At 49.3% G+C, this 8,495-nt stretch overlaps 1 pseudogene; it reads left to right on the top strand.

Annotated features, from left to right (window-relative positions):
- The first annotated feature begins 2,339 nt into the window (after nucleotides 1–2,339).
- Nucleotides 2,340–6,677, top strand: LOC129459533 (putative zinc finger protein 137; annotated as a pseudogene).
- The last annotated feature ends 1,818 nt before the right edge of the window (nucleotides 6,678–8,495 follow it).

Genomic DNA, 8,495 nt, shown 5'->3' with positions numbered 1-8,495 from the left:
GTCTGGTCTATTAATAAAATGGTTTTTATTTCTTTATTATCGTCGTGGAGATGATTTTTCATTTGGGGGGAGATCATTTTTGTTTTCAAGTATATTGTCTCAACATTTAAATAGTAAGGAGTATTTCTTGGGCCAGGCATGGTGGCTCACACGTGTAATCACAGCACTCTGGGAGGCCAAGGCAGGCGGATCACTTCAAGCCAGGAGTTTGAGACCGGCCTGGCCAACATGGTGAAACCCCATCTCTACCAATTATACAAAAATTAGCCAGACATGGTGGCGCGCTTGTAATGCCAGCTATTCTGGAGGCTGAGGCAGGAGAATCACTTCAACACAGGGTGTACAGGCTGCACTGAGCCGAGACCTTGCCACTACACTCCAGCCTGGACGACAGAGAAATACTCTGTCTTAAAAAAAAAAAAAAAAAAAGGAAATTAAAAAAAGAAAGTAATGGATCTCCTCCACAAATGTGCTGGGACAACTACCTGGATATTCACATGAAAAAGAATAATGTTGGATCCCTACGTCACACAATCAAAATTTTGTTTTAAAAAGTTAGAGAACGAAGAAGGGAGCCCTGCGGGAGGGGGTGTTACTTTGTTGCCCAGACTGGTCTGGAACCCCAGGCTCAGCGACCCTCCCGCTGCTGCTTCCTGAGTAGCTGGGACCTCAGGGTCCCTCCCCAGTGCCCGCATCCCTGCTGTGTTTAAGCAGCAGGTGGTGACCTCATTCTTCCCTGGCCTGAGCACTCCGTCCCGCATCCCAGGCAGAGGCCCTGGGGAAGTCTCTGCAGCTGAGCACAGAGTGGACTCTTCCCCCACCGCCGACCCGCCACCCCCCCACACCCCGAGTGAATGGAGAATAGAAAGGGAGAGGATTTCTATTCTGTTCTTTGGGCCGTCAGCATGAAATCGTAGTTCTGCCCAGGCAGGACTTTGCATTTCACATTCTAGTTTGCATCCCCGTTCCAGACAATTCCAGGGCTTTTGAATCATGCTTCAGCCTTCCTGGCCGGTCTCCCTTCCAAAACCCGAAAAACAGAGGCGCTGGGCTCAAGACTGACTCATAGCGTCCCGCCCCCGCCCCGTCCTCTGCCGTTCTGAAGGGCAAAGTCTCTCCTCCTCACGCCCCGCTTAGGCCTGCCCAGGCCCCGCCCACCTCCTCGTGGACCCCGCCCAGGCCTGGTTTCTGTCCTGCGCGCGCAGATTCGCGCAAACCTGGAAGCGGAGAGCGTGGAGTGAAGGTCCCGCAGCAGCGCGTGAGTTTCTCTCTGTCTTATATTAAGTCTGTGCGTCCCAGGTCCCCGGCGCTTCTGTACCTGGGACGTGGGGTCCCCACAGACCTGGAAATTCTCGCCTGTCTTCCTTCACCCAGAGCAAATTGAGACATCCCTTTGAGAGTCCGGGTTTCGCTTCCTTTTGGGTTTAAAATCGCCTTGAAGCTGGTGGGTGTCTGGTCTTGGTACTATAGGGCAATGTATACACTTTCTATTGCATAGTTTTCCTGCTCAAAACCTTTTTCTAACTCCTCCCGCCCCGCACTTTTTCAAGTCCTTACAGGTGAGGTGAATTCCCTCCCTGGGCCCCTCCCACCCTCGCCTTCGACGGCCCCTCGGGTGCAGCGCCGCGCCCCCAGTCCCGCGGAGGCTGCGTCCTCTGCCTCGTCCTGAGGTCCTGCAGACCCCACCATTGTCTTAAGGCGCCGTCGCCCCCCACCTTCCTCCTCGTGCCGGGTCCTGCTTCTCCCCAGGTCTCCTCTCCGCCGTCACCGCTTCCCCTGAGTCCGTGTTGGGCAGGTGCCCGGGGCCTGTCCTGTGACACGGGGTGTTCTTGTCTGCCCAGCTCCAGCCCCTGGAAAATGAGCTCCCCCCGGATGCAGGCGTCTTACTCCAAACCCTTCTGTAATTGTATGGGCCAAAGGGATCAGGAGAGAGAGAGCAGTAGAAAACCTGAGATAAGAAAAGAAAGCAGGAGAAAAGCAACTGGAGAAATGTAGAGAAAAGCTAGATGTACAGAGAGATGAAGAAGAGCAAGGAAGGGAGGTGGCAGCAAAGAGGGAGGCTCATCAGAGTGAGGGAGAGGAGGAGGGATTTGGAGCCAGGACAGACAGAGCAGAGTGGTGCTGGTGGCAAGAACAGAGGCAGAACCACAGCAGGGGGGACTACTGTGGGTATAGAGTGCCATAAAGTGAGGACAGGGGGGTATAACAGGGAAGAGAGAATGTAACAGGGAGAGCAGAGGAGGTGCAGAGATGGGAGAAGAGGCGGAAATCTATGGAGATTGAGGACGATCCAAAGGTTGTGGGACAAGGAGCAATAAGAGGTTAAATAAGTTGCGAGGATGGAGCAGAAGAGGTGGAAGAGAAGGAATAAAGGGAAGAAGGGGATAAACAGCAGGAGAGGAGAGGGGCAAAAATGAGGCACAGAAGCCCAGGGAAAAAGAGATATGTACAGAATTAGCGAGGGAAGCACAGTAATGAAGACGGGGGGCTGGGCGCAGTGGCTCACGCCTGTAATCCCAGCACTGTGCGAGACTGAGACAAGGGGATTGCTTGAGTACAGGAGTTCAAGCACAGCCTGGGCAACATAATGAGACCCCCCCCATCTCTGACCAAAAAAAAAAAAAATTAACCGGGCGTGATGGTGCGCACCTGTAATCCCAGCTACTCTGGAGGCCGAGGTAGGAGGATAACTTGAGCCCAGGAGGCCCAGGCTGCAGTGAGCCGAGATATGCCACTGCACTCCAGCCTGGTCAACAGAGTGAGACACTGTCTCAAAAGAAAAAAAAGCGGGGGACTTTGGGTACAGATGAGTAGGTTAGTTCATTGGATATTATTAGTCGTGACATGTTGCCTTCTTTGTATATAATCTAATAACTTAAAGCTTGTTTAAATTATACAGATGAGGTTGAGAATTTTTAAACTCCTGTCTATGAGACATGTACATTCTGTAAATCTTAGCATCAGAGGTTAGCGTCCACTTGAAATCCCTATTCAGCCAGAGGGCAGTGACTTATTCAGTTGTGAGTCACTCTCTTGCCTTTTCCCAGAGTTGGGTAGGAAGTGGAGCAGTGAAGTGGGAAAAAGAAATTGGTGTTATTACATAATATTTTTAATTTAATTAATTAATATTTGGGACAGGCTCTGGCTCTTATCGCCCAGGCTCATGACTGTAATCCCAGCACTTTGGGTGAGGCTAGTGGATCACTTCAGGTTAGGAGTTTGAGACCAGCCTGGCCAAAATAACGAAACTCCATCTCTACTAAAAATACAAAAATTAGCCGGGCATGGTGGTACTTGCCTGAAATCCCAGATATTAGAAAGGCTGAGGAAAAAGAATCGCTTGAGCCCGGGAGGGGAAAGTTGCAGTGAGCCAAGAGCCTGCCACTGCACTCCAGCCCAGGTGACAGTGCGAGACTCTGTTTCAGAAAGCAAAACAAAACCTTCTGGCTGACTTTAAAGATAATCCAGTTCTGGCCAGGCACGATGGCTCACGCCTATAATCCCAGCACTATGGGAGGCCGAGGCAGGCGGATCACCAGAGGTCGGGAGTTCCAGAACAGCCTGACCAACATGGAGAAACCTTGTTTCTACTAAAAATACAAAATTAGCCAGGGGTGGTGGGGCATGACTGTAATCCTAGCTACTCGAGAGGCTGAGGTGAGAAGTCGCTTGAACCCGGGAGGCAGAGGTTGCGATGGGTTGCGATCGCGCCATTGCACTCCACCTTGGGCAACAAGAGCGAAACTCCGTCTAAAAAAAAAACAAAAAGATATCCGTTTCCATGTTTGCTACTCTTGTGTTTTTGATTCAATAGTTCTTGGAAGAGAGCTCGATGTCCACATATTACATATTACTATTCTCCCTAAGCATTCAGAAGGAGGCAGTCAGTGGAGGAATTTGTGAAATATTTTCCTACATCCATCTGTAATATTTTCTTTCTTACTAAAACATAGGGCTGCAGCTCTAGAAAACTCCAGCACGTCATCTTCCTTTTTTTTTTTTTTTTTTTTTTTTGAGACAGAGTCTCGCTCTGTGGCCCAGGCTGGAGTGCAGTGGCACAATCTTGGCTCACTGCAAGCTCCACCTCCCGGGTTCAAGCAATTCTCCTGCCTCAGCCTCTCCGAGTAGCTGGGACTACAGGCGCCCGCCACCACGCCTGGCTAATTTTTTTGTATTTTTAGTAGAGACGGGGTTTCACCGTGGTCTCGATCTCCTGACCTCGTGATCCGCCCGCCTCGGCCTCCCAAAGTGCTGGGATTACAAGCGTGAGCCACCGCGCCCGGCCTGGAGAAAATCTTACACATTTCATGAGTGTGGAAAGACCTTAGCTCAAAATTCAGCCCTTGTAACGCATAAGGCAATTCATACTGGAAAGAAACCTTACACATGTAATAAATGTGGCAAGGTTTTTAGTAGAAAAGCACACCTTGCATATCGTCATAGACTTCATACTAAGGCTTCTAATCAACAATCAAACCTTGCACAATGTCAGAGAGTTTATACTGGAGAGAAACCTTTCAAGTGTAGTGAGTGGGGCAAAGCCTTTAGTGGGAAGTCGTCACTTTTTTATCATCAAGCAATCCATGGTGCAGGGAAACTGCAAATGTGATGATTGTCACAAAGTCTTCCGTAATGCTACAACCATTGCAAATCACTGGAGGATCCATAATGAAGAGAGATCTTACAAGTGTAATAGATGTGGTAAAATTTTCAGACATCGATCACACCTTGCAGTTTATCAGTGAACTCATACTGGGGAGAAACCTTACAAATGTCATGACTGCGGCAAGGTCTTCAGTCAAGCTTCATCCTATGCAAAACAAAAGAGAATTCATGGAGGAGAGAAACCTCGTGTGATGATTGTGGCAAAGTCTTGACTTCACGTTCACACAGCATTAGGCATCAGAGAATCCATACTGGACAGAAATCTTACAAATGTCATAAGTGTGGCAAGCTCTTCAGTCTGAGGTCAATCCTTGCAGAACATCATAAAATTCATTTTTGAGATAATTGTTCCAAATACAGTGACTATAGAAGATCATAAAGCTTTAATTGACATTAGAGCCAATTAGGCATTGACTTGAGATTGAATTGACTTAACATTGAGTTTAGGCATTAATTTACATTAAAGTGTTTATGTTAAGAAGACGGGGCCAGGTGGGGTGGCTCACACCCGTAATCCCAGCACTTTGAGAGGCCGAGGCGGGAGGATCACTTGAGCCCAGGAATTCGAAATCAGCCTGGGCAACATAGTGAGACCTCATCTCTACCAAAAATCAAGAAAACCAGCCAGGGGTGGTAGTCCACACCTGTGGTCCCAGCTGCTCCGGGCGCTGAGGTGGGAGGATCACCTGAGCCAGAAAGTTGGAGGCTACAGTGAGCTCTGATCTCGCCACCACGCTCCAGCCTGGGTGACAAAGCTAGACCCTGTCTCAGACAAGCAAATAAATGAGAGGTATCATTCCTCCTTTAAAAGTAAATGAAGAGATTTTTCTTTCCTTTTGTCTCTTAGAACATTCGATTAGAAAATTTGTAAATGCATTTTCTCTGTCTTCTGAGGTTTTCTTTTTTAGACGGAGTTTTTCTCTTGTTACCCAGCTTGAGTGCAAGGCGCGATCTCTCCTCACCACAACCTCTGTCTCCCGAGTTCAAGTGATTCTCCTGCCTCAGCTTCCCGAGTAGCTGGGATTACAGGCATGAGCCACCATGCCTGGCTAGCTTTGTTTTTTTTTAGAAACTAAACCTTTTTTCAGCTTAATGACCCAGGGATGTATTTCTGAAGGACTTGGGAGCTCTCTTTGAAAGGCAAACAACAAGCGAGACAGTACTTGTATCTCAGTAGGAAATTAAATAATTCAAACATCAAATAACTTCAATTTAAGGCTATGGACCTTGAGATAATTCTGAGCCTTGAGAGGAATGTGGTCATGCAACCTGAGTCCAGTGGAATGCAGGCGCAACTTCTAAGAGTTTTCTTGTAAGTAATTAATAAGTCGAAGTAGCCCCAGAGATAAGAGCTCCTCCGATCATTGTCCCTTCTTATGTAGTGACAAAGTAACCTTCCTTGAAGTGTATCAATCCGTAATCAATCAAGTTGCTGCACCCTATGCACTGGTCTTGAATGGAAAATGTGGTGATTCTGCTAAAGCTTCTGTGTCTTTCCCCGTGTGTGAAACCTTAAGGTCTCTACTTTGGAACGCTGATCCCATTCATTTAGAGTTGATGTTTCCACGTGGCTATTTCCAGGATTTGCCTTCAAATAAATTCTGTATTTAATCATATATTCTAAATTTTATTATTTACTGCTGACATCAGCTTCTGTTGGATTGTAGGAGCCTCACCAGAGAAGGCACCTGTCGCCATGTTGTGAAACTCACACTTGCCAAAACTTATGGGTCAGGGTTTCTCCCCCCACTCAGGATGACGCTAGTTAGGTGACACAGATGGTTACCTCCATTACCAAGTAGAGCCAGGATGAACTATGTGTGACCAAGGGTGTTGTCAAGTCCTCTTCCCTGAGGACTGATTAGTGTTTATCTTGAAAACATGTACTTAATGGGTTGTATAGAACAGTGAAGTTTCTTTCTCTCTTTTCACCCTCTCAGCTGTTTGCCTCTATTTCCCATTACAGTCTGGTCTAAGGCTTATTTATTAATAAAATGGTTTTTATTTCTTTATTATCGTCGTGGAGATGATTTTTCATTTGGGGGGAGATCATTTTTGTTTTCAAGTATATTGTCTCAACATTTAAATAGTAAGGAGTATTTCTTGGGCCAGGCATGGTGGCTCACACGTGTAATCACAGCACTCTGGGAGGCCAAGGCAGGCGGATCACTTCAAGCCAGGAGTTTGAGACCGGCCTGGCCAACATGGTGAAACCCCATCTCTACCAATTATACAAAAATTAGCCAGACATGGTGGCGCGCTTGTAATGCCAGCTATTCTGGAGGCTGAGGCAGGAGAATCACTTCAACACAGGGTGTACAGGCTGCACTGAGCCGAGACCTTGCCACTACACTCCAGCCTGGACGACAGAGAAATACTCTGTCTTAAAAAAAAAAAAAAAAAGGAAATTAAAAAAAGAAAGTAATGGATCTCCTCCACAAATGTGCTGGGACAACTACCTGGATATTCACATGAAAAAGAATAATGTTGGATCCCTACGTCACACAATCAAAATTTTGTTTTAAAAAGTTAGAGAACGAAGAAGGGAGCCCTGCGGGAGGGGGTGTTACTTTGTTGCCCAGACTGGTCTGGAACCCCAGGCTCAGCGACCCTCCCGCTGCTGCTTCCTGAGTAGCTGGGACCTCAGGGTCCCTCCCCAGTGCCCGCATCCCTGCTGTGTTTAAGCAGCAGGTGGTGACCTCATTCTTCCCTGGCCTGAGCACTCCGTCCCGCATCCCAGGCAGAGGCCCTGGGGAAGTCTCTGCAGCTGAGCACAGAGTGGACTCTTCCCCCACCGCCGACCCGCCACCCCCCCACACCCCGAGTGAATGGAGAATAGAAAGGGAGAGGATTTCTATTCTGTTCTTTGGGCCGTCAGCATGAAATCGTAGTTCTGCCCAGGCAGGACTTTGCATTTCACATTCTAGTTTGCATCCCCGTTCCAGACAATTCCAGGGCTTTTGAATCATGCTTCAGCCTTCCTGGCCGGTCTCCCTTCCAAAACCCGAAAAACAGAGGCGCTGGGCTCAAGACTGACTCATAGCGTCCCGCCCCCGCCCCGTCCTCTGCCGTTCTAAAGGGCAAAGTCTCTCCTCCTCACGCCCCGCTTAGGCCTGCCCAGGCCCCGCCCACCTCCTCGTGGACCCCGCCCAGGCCTGGTTTCTGTCCTGCGCGCGCAGATTCGCGCAAACCTGGAAGCGGAGAGCGTGGAGTGAAGGTCCCGCAGCAGCGCGTGAGTTTCTCTCTGTCTTATATTAAGTCTGTGCGTCCCAGGTCCCCGGCGCTTCTGTACCTGGGACGTGGGGTCCCCACAGACCTGGAAATTCTCGCCTGTCTTCCTTCACCCAGAGCAAATTGAGACATCCCTTTGAGAGTCCGGGTTTCGCTTCCTTTTGGGTTTAAAATCGCCTTGAAGCTGGTGGGTGTCTGGTCTTGGTACTATAGGGCAATGTATACACTTTCTATTGCATAGTTTTCCTGCTCAAAACCTTTTTCTAACTCCTCCCGCCCCGCACTTTTTCAAGTCCTTACAGGTGAGGTGAATTCCCTCCCTGGGCCCCTCCCACCCTCGCCTTCGACGGCCCCTCGGGTGCAGCGCCGCGCCCCCAGTCCCGCGGAGGCTGCGTCCTCTGCCTCGTCCTGAGGTCCTGCAGACCCCACCATTGTCTTAAGGCGCCGTCGCCCCCCACCTTCCTCCTCGTGCCGGGTCCTGCTTCTCCCCAGGTCTCCTCTCCGCCGTCACCGCTTCCCCTGAGTCCGTGTTGGGCAGGTGCCCGGGGCCTGTCCTGTGACACGGGGTGTTCTTGTCTGCCCAGCTCCAGCCCCTGGAA

Source organism: Symphalangus syndactylus, chromosome 13 (assembly GCF_028878055.3).
Source record: "Symphalangus syndactylus isolate Jambi chromosome 13, NHGRI_mSymSyn1-v2.1_pri, whole genome shotgun sequence".
NCBI classification, from domain to species: Eukaryota; Metazoa; Chordata; class Mammalia; order Primates; family Hylobatidae; genus Symphalangus; species Symphalangus syndactylus.
This window is presented reverse-complemented; position numbering and strand designations above follow the sequence as displayed.